Below are 18,844 nucleotides of genomic sequence, written 5' to 3'. Positions count from 1 at the left end.
CTGCATGTGCTTCCAATCTTCCAAGGCACTTCCATGTCCATGTCTACGATTCTATGATTCTATGATTCTATGAGGACATAACTTAAAGAAGTTGTCCCATAAAAAGGTCATAAATTTATAATCGCTAACAGTTTAGCTGCTGAGACTCACCAATTCCAAGAATAGGGAGCTCAAAGTTTCCGGCGCCACTGAATTGGTAGTGAACATGTGCAACCATCACTCCTATAGATAATGAATGGAGCAGTGGTCGCACATGCTCACTAACACTCTACTAACACAGCAGACTTTGCGATCTGTGGGGGTCCCAACAGTCAGATTCTGAGTGAACATACAGGATAAGTGGTTTATGTTACGGGATACCTCTTTTAAACACTAATGGAATCACATTTTTAAGCAATGATTGGGCATAATCCTTTGATTAGAAGAAGTTAGGTCTTTTAAACCAGCAATGATCAACACAATGAAGGGGTTCCTGCACGTGCCAGATTTCCTCTAGTGTTCACAGAGACACAGTAGCATGTTCACATATTCCTAGTACCTTACCTCAATCCTTTTAATTGTGCTGATCATCAGAGGTCCGAGATGTCAAATTCCAACAACAACAACACTGGTGATGACCCAAGTCCTGGAGAGCCACTTTAGAACAAATGTATAACAATTCCAAGTTATTGAAAGGGAACCTGTCAAGTCTGATAACCCTATTAACCTGCAGATATAGAGTTAATCTGCATGCTAATAGTGTTATGTAGGTGCTCGATAGCAGTACAGCACCTGGAAAAAAATGAACTTTATTTCTTCCAGGAGCCGCCGGCTTTTAGTCATGCAGGCATGCCCAGAGCAATTACAGTAACCACTCACAACAATGACAGAGGAGGTTGTAAGCACGCCCCGGCACTGATTGACAACCGGCTCTACAGTAATGCATTCTAGAGATGGCGGTCAGTTAGTGCTGGGGTGTAGTTACAGACACCACTCTCAGTGCTGTCAACAGTGCTCCGGGCATGCCTGTATAACTGCCTGTATAACTGAAAGCTGGCGGCTCCCAGGAGAAAAAAAAACAAATTTTCTCCAGAATTCAGAATTTTCAGTACAGTGGCCGGGCACCTTCATAACACTATTAAACTGCAGATTAACCCTATATCTGCGGGTTAATAGCATTATTGAACCTTAAATATATTTTTTTTGCTTTTTGTTGGATTTTTTGCTACTGTCCACATTAAGAAGTCTCATAATAGAGAACCTAAGTAGCCAATTATTTCCTAATAAATGTAATAGATTTTAATATAGATATTATATTATTTTCTCGGCAGGATGTAATATCAATCATGAATGTATTAGGCCTAGGATACCATCCAAGGCTTTAATTAAAAAATAGAGGTTTGCTGATGCCTAATAACTACTCATTCGGACAGCCTGGGGAAGATACTTCTGTGCTAGCCTTTGCTATTTAGGAAACCTAATCTCATTTATGTTTTCTTTTTTACTTGTTGTTAGAATTTAATGAGATGTATCCATTTCCACAATTGTTTGCCACTAAACCAGAAGAAAAGAGTATAAATTATACATGAGCTGGAGCCATTGCCTTGAACCAAGTTGCTTTTATTCGTAGATGATCATATATTAATCATATTACCTGGAAACTTAACAGCTTATACTAGATAATGCATAAAAAGACATGTAGTAGGTTTAAATTTGGCTCTCGCATAAAGAACTTTAAGGCCTTTTTACATAGCGTCACATACTGTATGAGGTTTGTATGATCACTGTTTCGATCATTCAGTCTCCATACAGTGTGCAAATTGTTGGCAGTAAATTCTCTAAATGATTTTAGGAACCGCATTAACAATACAAAAAGCCAACAAATAAGTGATATGTACCGTATATTTGTGGCCTGATCAGTGATATGTTTACACAGGGCAATAATAGGGAACAAGTGTTAGGAATGAACATTTGGCAGTTAATGGGCTCATATGAAGGGGCCTATAAGGGTTATTCAAACATGTAAAGTTATCACCTATCCACACGTAGATGCAACCACTCGGACACTCCACCAAACCCGACAACAGAGCCCTGTAATACCCTACTGGAATGGAGCCGTGGCCACAATTTCATGGCACCACTCTTTTATGGTATTGTCAGAGATAGCGGAGCACTTTACTCGGCTATCTCCACCATTCTAATACATAATAAAATACTTAAAGTGATGGCCCGAAACACAAATTTTCAGTCTAAATGCCTGTCTATTTAATGTCATCATTTAATCGATTTTCTAATATTCTAAATTAATTAAAACAACCCTACTCTTCCCTCACTACACAATCGAACAGATTTTTTATTTTTTTTAATACTTCCTTTTTGATGATGTTTTGTCTGAGAATGGTAGGAAGCATCATCAGGGGGCAGAGGCTGTGGTCACTGCCGCAGCCTCTGCTCCCTCCCTGAAATGAATCGTAATCACTGACCTTCATTTCAGAGGCTTGGTTAGTCACTGCTGAATAGAGCATGCGTTAGTTGTTACTTCCAGCGTATGCTCAGTAGATTGTTGTCACTGTGCGGTGTGCACAATGACAGTGCACTCTGGTGAAGGTCAAAAGTGACAAGCCTGTAGAAGAGCGCACTGGCAGTGCAGATTGCAAGAAGAATACCCGGAGACTAGCGATGTGATGTCACATTGCGTGGATGGTGCAGGTTTGTGCACGGTGATAATAATCTACTGAGCATCCATCTGAATTGACAGCCGACACATGCTCAGTAGAGCAGGAACTAGCCCAGATCTTGAAATTACACTCACTGATGACGCTTAGTTTCAGGGTGGCTGCCACAGCTTCTGCCCCCTGATGACGCTTCATAGGAGTATCCCAGCATGCACTGGGATTCACAAATGAAGCATCATCTAAAAAGGATGTAGAAAAAAAATGCAGCAGTTAGGGGAGGATAGGGATTTTTTAAGCAAAGTATATTAGAAAATAGATTAGATTATGGCATTAAATAGATAGAAATTCAGAATGAAAATTAATTTGTGTTTCGAATCACCACTTTAAAGCAGAAATACTCACCATACCAATAGAAGGCGTGTAAATAATACTTAGAGGAAAAATCCAATTTTCTTTATTTTTCACCTACATAAACTCCATGATGGAAACGTAACAACTGTTTTAAGCCAGTTTTCTATCTGCATAAAATCTTCTTGCCTATTTCCACCCCTCCTGCTAACTTTTGGAAAAGTGTAAGAAAACCTGCATCTGGATTATTTACATGGATTTTAGATTATTTACATGGATTTTAGATTTAGCAGCATGTGAAAGATTTTTTTTTTTTTTAAATGTCATCCACATGCTCAAACTTTTAACCATAATGGATTTTACATATGCAAATTTGTGGGTAAAATCTGCAATGCTTCTGTACGCAGGAATGTATCCTTATATTAGGCAAACAACGTTGCATAATCTAAATAAATTTAGCACACAATTAAAGGGTTGCTCTCGTCTTCTTTTGCAGGAGCGCACTGCTCCCCTGCTTCCTGGCTTCCTTCTTGCTGGTGGACACTCCTGTTTAACTTACAGTTTGTATCAGTGGCATTGTTGCCCGTTGTACATTCTCCGATGTTGCAATTTAGTTGCACTGCAACTGAACCTATTGGAAGCTAACACTGCACTTCAAGTAATCCCAGCCAGCCAGCTTCAGTGCAGTGCTTACAAGCTGAATAGGACAGAGCTTGTAAGCACTGCACATGTCCAAATGACAGTAACATTAAAAATCCTTCCATTCCTCAGAACAGAGAGGACAAGTAAAATGCACAGTTGCTTGTTTCTATGAGTGTTGAAATTTTATTCTTGAAACAAGAATGGCTCTATGAAGCCAGAGATGTCAATCAAAGAAGATGGGGGGTGGAGACTGAGGGAAAACAAGCAGGTGGGACAGTGCACTTAAATGTTTGACCCCGCCATGATGCACCTGTTCTTGGTTTGAACAGTCTTTCTGTGCTGACGCAGTCGCTTTAAGTCATTGACCAGAGCTTGAGGATATATTCCGTCTCCGCACAACCTCCTGGGACTTATGGTCTCCAGCTTTGTTCATACCTGCGATACTATTAACATACTTATGCTCTATAGCACATGTGCGTTCTGAATATCAGCGGCACCTGACGAACCCCTGTGACTATAAATCTAAGGGGAAAGTTTGGAAAATAAATAGATGCGTCCTATCAAAGACTTTCTCCATAGGAAAAATTGAACGCATTTGTATTTCTTTTAATAAAATTAGCCCTGTAACTCATGATACGCCCGTCAGTATAGATGGCCTGTATACTGTATCAGCATAGACATTTCCCACATTGTTACCTGGCCACATTCTCCAGTTACTTTTTGTGACGATAAAAGGCTCACCATTGCCTACAGCAAGATCTACTGGTAAAGCCAGTATCTATGGAACCCAATATCCTAGAAGTATTTGACAATAGAAGGTGTATTAACTGGCAGAATCTTATAGGTAGAGAATGCGAAAAAAAAAAAAAAAGGAACATAACAATTAAAAGGGATTTTCTCATCTTCTTTTCAGGAGCGCACAGATCCCCTGCTTCCCAATTTCCTGCTTTCCATGGAGCACTGTGCTCCTGATTGTTTGACCATCCAGACCAGCGGTATCCAACTTGCCAGAACTGTGCAATATCCGATCCTGCAAGCTGAACCAGTTTTTCCTCTGCAGCATCAAAGGAAGTGAGCAGACAGTCCACTGTGTAACTCGTGTGAGGATCGCATCACAATCCTCGGACTGGCTATCTGCTCTCCTGACCGGAGCTTGACAGCTGCATAGAAACACATGCCATCACGTTCAGGTCCGGAGAGCAGACAGCCAGTCCAAGCTTTGCGATGCGATCCTCGCACAAGTTACACGGCTGTCTGTCTGCACGCGAACACGAAGGGACTGAAGCTGGCCAGATGCAGCAATCCGGCTAGCGTCAAATCAGCGAGTACAAGCGCTATAGTAAAGAGCTTGTAAGCGCTGCGCTCCTTGGCTAGGAGCTGATACACTACAGAGGTGGCCGGTAACCTACGCGACCAGTGGGACACAGTAGAACTAAAAACCTTCCATTCTTGAGAACGAAGAGAATTTTTAATAATGAGTCTGGAGCTTTTTTGAGAGTTAACAGACCCAAGAAAAGAAGTTTCATGCACTTTTTGTGAACTTGTATACAGTGTACTTTGAATATTTTTTTTTCTATACATGAAATACAAACTTATACCGGGTAAATGCGTGCCTTCTGACATCGTCTTCCATTGATAAAAGATGAAAAATCATACGTTTTGGGATTTTTAACCCTCAGGGCATGTGCATTTGGCATCTTTTTCAGGAGAGTATGCTCTTTAACCTGCCTGAAAGACGTTCAATAAACGTAAAAAAAAGACGGGCCATTTGCACTGAAATGTCGGAACGACGGCTTGCTGTGCATATGTTCGGTCTCCCTGAGCTTTTTTGACTGTTGTAAGCTTCGACAGCCACATAGTGGTTAAAAGAATTGACCTGAGCATTCTTCTGGCGGTTTTTGTTTGAAGATGGTCACAAGTGTATGTACTGTGTACATATATATATACAGTATATATATATATATATATATATTTGGTTTAAAAAAAAAAAACATGCCGCCGGTAAGGTCCAAACTGATGGTTGTTAAAGGGTTTGTTTTATGTTCCAAGTTCAGAAACGCACTGGAAAGGAGATGGGCATACTTGTCCACTGAAGACACGGGTACTGTTATAGTGCATAATGTGAATTGTGACATGCGTAATTAGTGATGGTGTTGTGTTCTGCCTAACAGTAGGGAGAGTTAGAGTTAACGACTGGGACTAGCCTAGAGTGGGATGGGATAAGGTGAAGGGACAGAGACAGTTTCCTGTTAGGACATTTGTTAGTACATTAGATAGAGTCCAGCGTGCCACAGAAGAAGACCTAAGGTCTGACTAGTCAGCAGAACCACGCGAGTGGGTGTCCCTGACGTGACTGGAGACCGAGGAAGAAGATAGGGGGATCATGTGTAAAGAGGAAGGAAAGCTGAGGGAAGGATGGAGTGGTCAACTGGAGACGGGTCCTGGGACAGGACAGCTAGCAGTACGGACCTGATTTTATAACACAAGGTGGTAACGGGCCAGGACGGGACAGAGAACGTGAGATGAAGAGACTGACCCGGATGGGAGTTCCAAGGCATCAGAAGCAGAGAAGCTAAGTACTGGATGGCGTGATCCTCAGTAAAGAGAGGGAAAAAGAGAAGGGATCGAAGGATGGAGTGATGCATTGGAAACAGGTCCTGGGACAGGACGTCTAGCAGTACGGTCCTGAGTTTATAACTCAAAGAGGTAACGGGCCAGGACGGGACAGAGAACGTGATATGAAGAGACTGACCCAGATAGGAGTTCCAAGGCATCAGAAGCAGAGAAGCTAAGTACTGGATGGCGTGATCCTCAGTAAAGAGAGGGAAAAAGAGAAGGGATCGAAGGATGGAGTGATGCATTGGAAACAGGTCCTGGGACAGGACAGCTAGCAGTACGGTCCTGAGTTTATAACTCAGAGAGGTAATGGGATAATATGGGACAGAGAACATGAGATGAAGAGACTGACCTGGACGGGAGTTCCAAGGCGTCAGAAGCAGAGAAGCAAAGTACCGTCCATATTGGCAAACAGCTTCCTGTAAGAATGGCACTGTGCTGGGTTGTGGTGAAGGCAGGTGAACTAGCGGAGACAGAAACCAAGTGATTTAAGAGAAAGAAACTGAGACTGTGTGTGAAAATGCTCCATGTGTTGAAGGAAACGCTCATTAAGCTGTGTACCCGCCATTTTTTCTACATAATCTCCACCAAGTTATCGTTCAGTGAAAGGTTTATTTTTGACTGGTGGTCTCCCTCATTAAAGCCCTCACCAACCAAAGGCATTGGCAACCTGCGCCCTGCAAAGACGTAGCACCCCCAATGACAAAATCAACATGACCAGCCAGGAAACCAACCTTCATGTAACATGCATGGGCGTAAGTGACGAGAACCTCGCCCATGTCTAGGGCACGCCATGCTGCACACACTGGTATTCTACCTCCTGCTTATGATAGACAGTTCGGACATTGGCATGGTTGTGAAGCTGGTCTGAACTTTACACTCTGATTTGGAAGTACAGACAGCTTTCTCTCTATAGCATCTGAAGCTGGCAGAATCCTGCAATATGGCCAATATGAGAACAGAACAGCACTTACAAGCTATATAGTAAAGAGCTTGTTAGCACTGCACTCCTTGCCTGGAAGAGAAGACACTGCTGATAGACTACAGAAGCGGCTGGTAATCAAGATAAGCAGTAAAAATTAAATTAAAAATCCCTCTATTTGAGAACGGAGATGAGAGAGGAGTTTTAATAACAAATAAATAGCAAAACTGCTTGCTCTTAAAATAATTTTGCAATGCGCAATTTTACCCATTCAAGAAGTTGAGACAACCCCTTTATGGCTATGTGCTCACAGAGGGGTTTTTTGTAGGAAATATAGGAGCGGAAACTCGCCAAATGGTCTGTGCACACGGAATCTTTTTACTGAGTTTTCACAGCTGAAACTGAGTTGAAACTCCATGTTTTTGAGATTTGAAGGATGATTTGTAGATTTACCTCTCAGTTTTTGCTCCAAAACCTTCTTAAAAGACGCTCTGTGAACACACCTCAAATCTTCCTCAAAAACTCAGGGGTTCTTTTCAGTTTCTACTCCAAAAACCTAGCAAAAAAAACTCAATGTGAACATACCCAAAGTGTTCTTTTCTTTAAGGTTTCTGTTAAAAGTACAGCATCCATCCAATTATCTCTACCGCTTTTAAAGGGTTTCTTGAAATAGTGTTTCTTTTAAGCATTTACACGGCTTTTTGTTGACTTTCATATTTTATTACATTTTCTCTGTTGTTTGCAAAAATCTTTTCAAGAAAGGGAAGTGCTAGAAATCGATTTTTGAGACTTCACGGACTACAAAAAAGGCAACAAAAATGTAACATTATAGTAGCATCTGGCTGCAGCATTTTTGAGCGAAAAAGAAAGACTGTCACTAAAACAAAACGCCAGAATAAAATATAGCAAAATGCTCTGCGAATCCACAAATGTAATAAAACTAAGGCAAAAATTGTACATACATGCGATTTTACCACTATGCTTTAATGTTGCGCCTCTGTCTTAGGCTGGTTTCCCACGTCCTGATTAGTGATGAGCGAGTATACTCATTGCTCGTGTTTTCCCAAGCATGCTCGGGTGTCCTACGAGTATTTTGGCGTGCTTGGAGATTTAGTTTTCGTCATCTCAGCTGCATGATTTGTGACTGCTGGACCGGCTGAATTCATGTGTGGAATGCCTGTTTGCTAGGGAATCTCCACATGTATTCAGGCTGGCAAGCAGCCGCAAATCATGCAGCTGAGATGACGAAAACTAAATCTCCGAGCACGCCAAAATACTCGGAGGACACCCGAGCATGCTCGGGAAAACTCGAACAATGAGTATACTTGCACATCACTAGTACTGATATTTCTGGTACGCCCTCGATCTCCTGTAAAAAATGAATAAATAAATAAACAAATACTTCCTGTTCCGACGTAGTCCATTTAATAACGAGTCTCCCTCGACGATCTCCCCAGTGATGTCACTGCTCTACAGGGCCTTCCAAGATGCACTGACAGGAGACAATGGCTCCTGCAGTGCATCACTGAAGAGGTTACCTGAGTTAATCCTCTCACTTTACGGCAATGCTGTCTGAGACCTAGCAATAGGGGACCTCTCTTCCGGTGGAGGGATACATCGCGGAGGATTACCTCCATCTGTCAGTTCATCGCGGGAGCCCCTGTAGAGAACTGACATTACCCGATGTCAGTGTTCTACACGGGAGATCGTCATGGGACCCTCGTTATTAACTGGACTGAAAGGTAAGTATAGGTTGGTTTATTATTTTTATTACAGAAGATCGAGGGCTTCGGGGACTAGGTGATTGGTGAGTATGTACTCTATGTTATATGTTGTATGTACTGTCTGTAATGTATGTTATATGTATGTACTGTATGTTTTTTTGTTTTTTTTACCACTGAACACATGCATTGTCTGATGGGACTACTTTCCCATCATCAGCAATGCTATCACTGAGCATTCATAGCCGGATGGGAGCAGTAGTCCCCCATGAGACAATAGCTGCACGCAGACACACACACACACATTCTCTACATGTACACAGTCTCCACCCACACTTCACCCACACACTTCCCTACTCCCGATCTGCAGCGTTTCTAGCACCCACATCCGCAGATCTTTTTTACATCTGCGGATGTGCCTGACTCAATGGAAGTCAATGGGTGCAGAAACGCTGCAGATCAGCAAAAAGAATTGACATGCTGCGAACAAAAAAATGCTGCTTTCTGCACGGATTTTTCCACAGCATGTGCACAACACTTCTTCATATCCCATGTACTATCACTGACTGTGTGCTACACTGTGGATTTGATGCGAATCCGTGCAGCCTAAATCTGCAACGTGTGCACATAGCCTTAACGAATTGCCGTTCTCAAATTCAGTGAACAAAAATAAAACAAAACTCAGAGCTTTTGCTGATACTGTAAAACGCAGCTTCGTGTTTGCATATAAACAGGGAGCAAAAACGCTGAGTGTGAACATTACCTAATTCTGCCCACCGCATTCTCTTTTGATACGATAACTATAGAGGGTTTCGGTAGCTGAACTTGCAGTGACTCTGATTTGGTGAATGGTTGTCCCGATAAGATAAGTCTCGTGAACAGACTGAGATTGCAACCTATGGCGCCCCACCCTGGTATTTATGTCTTATGAGGCGTGATGTATACGTATAATGTATATATTCACCTTTGAACACCACGCTTGTTTTACACGTCAATTAAATCTAGATAAGACACTGAGTTACTTCGTTAATGTTTAAAATTATTACTTATTTTGTACTAATCATAACTTAGGCCACTTTCCCACGACGCGCTTTTGGGCGTTTTTAGTGTTGCGTAAAAAACGCAGCTTCTTCCAGTTCCAGCAAAGTGGATGGGACTCTCCTGCCCACTGTGCTTCTTTTTAACGCTGAGTAAAGTGACCTGCGGTGCGTTTTTCAAATCCACATGTCAATTTCTGCTGCTGAGTTTTTTTGACGGATTTTCCCCATACAAGTAGACTTGAATTAGGTGCAAAAATTCCGCACATAGTAAATGCACGTGCGTTTCTAGTGCATCAAAAACACATTTAATCCGCACTTCTCTTGCTGGTACGCTGATTTTTCTGGGTGGATTTTCCCCATAGACTTACATTAGGTGCGGAAATTTGACAGATAAAAAATGCGCATGCGATCTTAGTGCGTTTCCAAGGCATAAACGTGTCAAAAATCCATAAAATCCGGACCTAAGTAGGTCAGTGAAGTTTTATCACAGGAAATACTAGTAAGTATCAGAAAAGCAGCTTTATTTAAAGCATGACATACCAAGAAGAGACAAAAAAGCGATAAAATCGCATGTTAAAAATCGCACACAAAAACGTAATGAAAAACCACAAGTAATCTAATAGGTGCAGAAAATCTGCAACATCAAAATCTCATCGTTGGAACATAGCCTACGATGAAAGGCTGCAGTATCATATTTGCTGGCTTCAGAGCAGAAATCTCCTATCGCCGCTCTTTGTCACCTTAAGTTCCCACAGTTAGTTTTTGAGGACGCACAATTTCTGTAAAATTGTTTTCGTTTACTTGCTCTTTTTGGCGCTGTGTTTTAGTGTCTTTTTGGTGTTTCAAGCTCTAAATAAAGCTGCTGGTATTTGACTTTGACTAAACTTTATTGATACAGTTAGGCCACATGCACACATTCAGTATTTGGTGAGTTTTTTACCTCAGTATTTGTAAGCCAAAACCAGGAGTGGGTGCGAAATCCAGAAGTGGTGACGTGTTTCTATTATGCTTCTCCTCTGACCGTTCCACTCCTGGTTTTGGCTTACAAATACTGAGGTAAAAAACTGACCAAATACTCAATGGGTGCACTTGGCCTTATGGGCGCATCACAAGCGTTTTTTTACCTGCAGATTTTACGCATCTAATTCTATGGGGAAAATCTGCATATAAGGCCAGCGGCAGGCGGACGTCGTATGAAACCTCAGGCCAGTCACCTTCACAAATCCACAGACATGACTGGCTTCATGTGCTCGTTCGAAGAATTATGGGGAGTTTTGGATGTTGCAGATTTTTGCACTGAAGCTGGATCTACCTTCTAACTTGGTGGACTTTTGATCTCTGCACCGATCATTGTTTATGGGACTGCCGATAATAGCCGGTACTCCATGCACACCTCTGCTACATACAGTCATGGCCAAAAGTTTAGAGAATGACACAAATATTAATTTTTACAAAGTCTACTGCTTCATTTTTTCTAATGGCAATTTGCATATACTCCAAAATGTTATAAAGAGTGATCAGCTTAACAGCAATTACTTGCAAAGTCAATATTTGCCTAGAAAATGAACTTTATCCCCCAAAACACACTTCAACATCATTGCAGCCCTGCCTTAAAAGGACCAGCTAACATCGATTCAGTGATTGCTCCATTAACACAGGTGTGGGTGTTGATGAGGACAGGGCTGGAGATCAATCTGTCATGATTAAGAATGACACCACTGGACACTTTAAAAGGAGGCTGGTGCTTGGCATCATTGTTTCTCTTCTGTTAACCATGGTTATCTCTAAAGAAACACGTGCAGTCATCATTGCACTGCACAAAAATGGCCTAACAGGGAAGAGTATCGCAGCTAGAAAGATTGCACCTCAGTTAACAATCTATCGCATCATCAAGAACTTCAAGGAGAGAGGTTCCCTTGTTGCCAAAAAGGCTCCAGGGCGCCCAAGAAAGACCAGCAAGCGCCAGGACCGTCTCTTAAAAGTGTTTCAGTTGCGGGATCGGGCTACCAGCAGTGCAGAGCTTGCTCAGGAATGGCAGCAGGCAGGTGTGAGTGCATCTGCACGCACTGTGAGGCGGAGACTCTTGGAGCAAGGCCTGGTCTCAAGGAGGTCAGCAAAGAAGCCACTTCTCTCCAGAAAAAACATCATGGACAGACTGATATTCTGCAAGAGGTACAGGGAGTGGACTGCTGAGGACTGGGGTAAAGTCATTTTCTCTGATGAATCCCCTTTTCGATTATTTGGGACATCTGGAAAACAGCTTATTCGGAGAAGACCAGGTGAGCGCTACCACCAGTCTTGTCTCATGCCAACTGGCAAGCATCCTGAAACCATTCATGTGTGGGGTTGCTTCTCAGCCAAGGGAATGGGCTCTCTCTCAGTCTTGCCTAAAAACACAGCCATGAATAAAGAATGGTACCAGAATGTCCTCCGAGAGCAACTTCTCCCAACCGTCCAAGAGCAGTTTGGCGATCAACAATGCCTTTTTCAACATGATGGAGCACCTTGCCATAAAGCAAAGGTGATAACTAAATGGCTCAGGGAAAAAAACATAGAGATTTTGGGACCATGGCCTGGAAACTCCCCAGATCTTAATCCCATTGAGAACTTGTGGTCAATCATCAAGAGACGGGTGGACAAACAAAAACCTTCAAATTCAGACAAAATAAAAGCATTGATTTTGCAAGAATGGACTGCTATCAGTCAGGATTTGATCCAAAAGTTGATTGAGAGCATGCCAGGGAGAATTGCTGAGGTCCTGAAGAAGAAGGGTCAACACTGCAAATATTGACTTGCTGCATTAACTCATTCTAACTGTCAATATAACCTTTTGTTACTCATAATATGATTGCAATTATATTTCTGTATGTGATAAAAACATCTGACAAACACACATAAAAACCAGAGGCCAGCAGACCATGTGAAAATATAATATTTGTGTCATTCTCTAAACTTTTGGCCATGACTGTACAAGATGGGGGTTCTCGAGGGTTCTAGAGCACCGAGGGTCCTGTAGGTTCGGGCCACCACTGATCAGCAAGTTATCCCCTAACCTTTAACCCCTTAGTGACCACCAACATGTCTTTTTTCACTGACTTGCATTATAAGAAACTAGCATCCCCATACAGGTGACAATCTTGTAGCTATCAGCTGTCCACTATAGCTGACAATTTGCTGCATCAGCCACGATCAGTGTTGGTACCAGCTATAGCTGTTTAACCCCTTAAATGCTGCTGTCAATAATGACTCCAGAATATAGACAGTTAACAGAGTGTGGGGGCTCCCTTTTTAACCCCATCGGCACCCTGAGTTCTTGATCGGGTGGTCTTGATGCTTGCCATAGCCTTTATGGCCTTATAGTCTACTGGCAACAGTGAGCTGTTCCGACGTTATCAGTATTTAGATGGTAAAAAATACACTTCTTGATTCCTTTTAAGCCACTTTGCATTAATTCCTGAAAAGCACCTGAAGGGTTAATAAACTACCTGGGGGGAAAAAAAATTTGAATACGTTGACGGCGCTGTTTTTGAAATGGTATCACTTTTGGGGGTTTCCAATATATGGGACCCCCAAAGTCACTTCAAACCTGAATAGGTCCCCAAAAAAATAAGTTTTTGTAAATTTCTTTGAAAAATGAAAAATGACTGCAAGATGATTAAACCTTCGAAAATGCTAAAAAAAAAACCAAAACAGCATTTTGCGAATGTCGCTGATGTCAAGCGGACATGAGGGAAATGTTATTTATTAATGTTTTTCTGTGGTATGACTACCTGGAATAAAGGAATAATCAATCAAAGTTTGAAAATGGCTAATTTTTTGAAATTTTTAAAAAAAATTCTGATGTTTTTATAAATAATCGCAAAACATATCGACCTAAATTTATCATTATTTTAAAGTACGATGTGTCACGAAAAAAGTCTCAAAATCACTGGGATATGTTGAAGTGTGCAGGTATTACTACATAGGCCGTGGTCAGACATGCGAGAAACTCGCACGAGTCTCGCATGTCAATACCCGACACTGCGCCGGCACTCGGACAGGAGTGTGTGGCTGCATGTATTTCTATGTAGCCGCACAGTCTGCCGGTCCTAAATGCCGGGGGCAGTGCCGGGTATTGACATGCGAGACTCGTGCGAGTTTCTCGCATGTCTGACCCCGGCCTTAGGGCTCATACTCACTTGCGAGAGACTCGCTCGATTCTCGTGCGAGTCTCTCGCATGAAAACCTGGCACTGCCGCCGGCACTCTGACCTGAGCGTGCGGCTACAGGTATTTCTACAGTATGCAGCGGCACGCTCCGGTCCGAGTGCCAGGTTTTCATGCGAGAGACTCGCAGGAGAATCGTGTGAGTCTCTCACAAGTGAGTATGAGCCCTTATAGTGACACTGATCAGATTTCAAAAATTTGGCTCGGTCACTAAGGGGTTAAGCTATTTGCCTATTTCTAATGACAACCAAGAGAATAGTGACTGTGGATCGGGGCTACACTACAAAATTTAGTTCAGTATTTATTTTACTCACTTATATAGTGCCATTAAATCCACAGCGCTTTACAGACATTATCACTGTCCCCATTGGAGCTCACAATCTACATTCCCTATCAGTATGGCTTTAGAATGTGGGAGAAAATCCACCCAAACACGGGGAGAACATACAAACCCCTTGCAGATATTGTCCTTGGTAGGATTTGAACTCAGGACCCCAGCGCCGCAGTGCTAACCACTGAGTCACCGGGCCAGCACGACACAAGTGATACTATGTGTTCACACATTCACTTTGTGTAACTGCATCAGGGTTCTTCAGAATGCAAGTGTCGTGTGACAATTACTCTCATCGCTACGTAAGGGATTCCGCCCCAGACCAGAGATAGCCACAGTACGCTCCTATCTATCTGCTCAGTCCCCTTTTTTTCAGAGTAAAAGACATTGCAAGAGTAACTTATTTAAAAGCAAAATCTTAAAAGTCATAATGCTGGAAGATACCCCTTCCACATATACAGTATCTTATGTTATACAGCACGGTGGCTCAGTGGTTAGCACTGCAGCGCTGGGATCCTGGGTTCAAATCCCACCAAGGACATTATCTACAAGGAGTTTGTATGTTCTCCCCGTGTTTGCGTGGGTTTCCTCCCACTCTCCAAAGACATACTGATAGGGAATCTAGATTGTGAGCCCCAATGGGGACAGTGATGATAATGATTCTCTGAAAATCGCTGTAGAATGTGATGGCACTTTATAAGCAAAGCATAATTAAATGCATGGCTATACTGTATAACTATTATGTTGCATACAGTCTGTACACACATATAAATGCTCTTTTCTATAGCCTGGCATAGTACATCACATATGTATATTCAGCATTGTGCACTTACAGATTTACCAATGTATAGCACACATCCTGCATAGTAAATGACATGTATGGTGATCACTGTACTTAAACGAACCAATACTTTTATGTATCTACATATAGCACACATGTAATATAGCATATATCCTGTATAGTAAATGACGTGTATGTGATCCTTGTACTTATAAACAAATCAATACTCCTATGTATCTACATATAGCGCACATGTAATATAGCATATATCCTGTATAGTAAATGACGTGTATGTGATCCTTGTACTTATAAACAAATCAATACTCCTATGTATCTACATATAGCGCACATGTAATATAGCATATATCCTGTATAGTAAATGACGTGTATGTGATCCTTGTACTTATAAACAAATCAATACTCCTATGTATCTACATATAGCACACATGTAATATAGCATATATCCTGTATAGTAAATGACGTGTATGTGATCCTTGTACTTATAAACAAATCAATACTCCTATGTATCTACATATAGCGCACGTAACACAGAATATAACCAGTATAATAAATGACGTGTATGTGATCCTTGTACTTATATGTGTACCTGTATACAAATCAATACTCTTGTGTATCTACATATAGCACACATGTAATATAGCATATAACTAGAATAATCAATGACATGTATGGTGATCATTGTACTTATATATGTCAATCAGATTAATGAATATGTACTGTACAGCGCACGTAATACAGCATATATCCTGTGTAATAAATGACATGTATGGTGATCCTTGTACTTATATAAAAAATCAATACTCTTATGTATCTACAGATAGCGAACATGTAACACAGCAACAATAAGTAAATATTGTGTATGACATGTACAGTACAATGTAAAGCAATGCAGCACTGCACTACTATATCTGTATATATACAGTACAGACCCTATAGATCGTGCATTACACATCCCATATGCTCCCATGTGTGGAGCACCTGTGATCACCGGTGATCGGTGACATTACCTGTGGTGGCAGCTTGGGCTCCTTCTCCTCCAAGGTTCTGTCTCCAGTAAAGGATCAGCCTGGAGATCTGCAGAAGCAGCAGCAGGGGACGATCGCAGAGAAGGTGCTGACAGACGATCCCAGCTGATCCCAGCTCCCTCCTGTCCTCACTGCTCCAGGAAACCTTCCCCAAAGCCGTTCCCTGGGAGACAATCAGCAGCTGACTGCCTCCTATGGAGGAATGTAATGGATGGTCACAGCGATCACCTCCCAGTCATCACACCCAATAATACACAGTGAATTATTACAGGCTGTAAAAATGCAAAGTCCTTCCATTAAGAATCTGTCAGTGTTTTCCTCCTGATTGGGAGCTTGTAACTCTTATCTGTCTTCTCTGCGTTAATGACCACATAAATGTTCAGCTCACATGTAGTGATGAGGGAGCGTGCTGGGATAAGGTGTTATCTCAGCATGCTCGGGTGCTAACCGAGTATTTTTGGCGTGCTCGGATAATATGTTCGGGTCCCCGCGGCTGCATGTCTCGCCGCTGTTCAGCAGCTACAAAACACGCAGGGATGCTGGAACAAACAGGAAATCCGTGCATGTGTTGCAGCTGTCGAATCATGCAGCCGCGGGGACCAGGACATATTATTACTCGAGTGCATACCCAGATACTCAGATAACACCCGAGCATGATCGGATGACACGATATCTGACCACGCTCACCCGCCACTGCTGGCTGAGACGGATGTTCAAATGTTAAAGTCGCTAAATTCAAGTGCAGGTTCACCTTGTGTAAAAATTTAGCAAAATTTGAAGGAAACTAGAGAAAAACATTTTTGTCGCCCAGAGAAGTCAATCTGAATTAACCCCTTTACGACCAGAGGTATTTTTGGTTTTGCATTTTCATTTTTTGCTCCCCTTCTTCCCAGAGCTTCCCATATTTTTTTTTTTATCTTTTGGTCAAAGTGGCCATGGGAGGGCTTGTTTTTTTGCGGGACGAGTTGTACTTTTGAAGTACACCATCGGTTTTATCAGATCGTGTACTGGAAAATGGGGAAAAGATTCCAAGTGCGGTGAAATTGGAAAAAAAAAGTACAATCCCACACTTTTTTTTTCACTAAATGCTGAAACTGAGCTGCCATTATGATTCTCCAGGTCATTACTAGTTCATAGACACCAAACATGTCTAGGTTCTTTTTTATTTAAGGGGTGAAAAAAAAAATTCAAAGCTTGTTAAAAAAAAAAAATTGCGCCATTTTCGGAGACCCATAGCGTCTCCATTTTTTGTGTTCTCGGGTTGGGTGAGGGCCTATTTTTTGCATACTAAGCTGACTTTTTAATGATACCATTTTGGTGCAGATACAATCTTTTGATCGCCCGTTATTGCATTTTAAAATAGAATTCTGGCCTTTATATTGATAGATTGGGCGATTCTGAATGGTGATACCAAATATGTGTATATTTGATTTTTTTATTGCTTCATTACTTTTGGCATGCTTCAATAGTCTCCATGGGACACTAGAAGCTGCAATAATCTGATCGCCTCTGCTACATACAGGCAATGATCAGATCGCCTGTGTGTAGTAGAAAAGCTCACTTGCTATGAGCGTGGACCACCGGGGGCGATGCTTATAGCAATCCTTCAGTGACAACCATAGAGTTCTGCTAGAGACCTCTGATTGTCATGCCAACCTATTGGTGACCCATGATCACGTGATAGGGTCACAATGGGTGGGATTTCCGGCGCGCTTGCCGGAAGCGCGAGTTAAATGCTGCTGTCAGAGATTGACAGCGACATTTAACTAGTTAACAGCAGCGAGTGGATCGCTGTTAGAGGCACAAGTCAGCTGTTCAAAACAGCTGACATGCTGGAAAATATGTGGGCTCAGCGCCAGAGCCCACATCAAAGGGAGGGAAAATCGACGTACATTTATGCCTGATGTTGGAAAGGGGTTAAAGGCTGTTTTCCAGGATAAACTTTTCAGCTTCGTTTCGGCCAACAATGGACCTTTCTGATGCCAGTCATCTGTCATTTTGTAGCTGGACTGAGAAAGCCCCGCTGTTGGTTGAAACGTTACTATTCAGCTTTCGGATGTATTTTGGAAAATAAAGGAACAAAATAACTACTCCGATGCCTTGGAAATATGTCACTCTCTACATCCACTTCACCATTAGGCCGGTTCAGATGACCGTATGCAAAATTGTCAATTTTTCATCCAGGAAAAAACTGTTTTAATCTCTATTGTTTGTGCTATCCTTATGTTAGTTTTTCGCATCTGTATAGCATTCATTTTATACGTGAACAATTTAATAAATCATAAAAGGTGAAATACAATCTCCTATCTTTACTATCTAATAATCAGTCAGTGAAGGAATGGCAGTGACTCACCCCCGAGGCCGTGGGGTACTCCGTGCCGGGCCCATTGATTACAATGGGAGATGTCACAGTGGCAGTGACCCGGTCCGTGGCCTCAGGCGGTCAATGTAAAAGGGGTAGTGTGATGGGGATGTTGAGATGATTCGTGACGCCACCTGTGTTTTCCGGTCAGTTTGACCAGCGCTGCAGGGTAGCTT

General features: G+C 42.1%; 1 protein-coding gene across 2 annotated transcripts in view; it reads right to left on the bottom strand.

Annotated features, from left to right (window-relative positions):
* TMC5 (transmembrane channel like 5) overlaps nt 1–16,542 on the bottom strand; it is a 116,462-nt gene extending 99,920 nt beyond the window's left edge. The window contains exon 1 of one of the 2 annotated variants that reach the window (XM_073542954.1): nt 16,289–16,542. The gene's annotated coding sequence lies outside the window, so the exon portion shown is untranslated. The remainder of the gene's footprint in view (nt 1–16,288) is intronic. The other variant, XM_073542955.1, reaches the window with a different exon arrangement.
* Nucleotides 16,543–18,844: the final 2,302 nt, after the last annotated feature.

This window comes from Dendrobates tinctorius, unplaced genomic scaffold (genome assembly GCF_039654945.1).
Source record: "Dendrobates tinctorius isolate UK_male_01 unplaced genomic scaffold, ASM3965494v1 ptg000129l, whole genome shotgun sequence".
NCBI lineage: Eukaryota > Metazoa > Chordata > Amphibia > Anura > Dendrobatidae > Dendrobates > Dendrobates tinctorius.
This window is presented reverse-complemented; position numbering and strand designations above follow the sequence as displayed.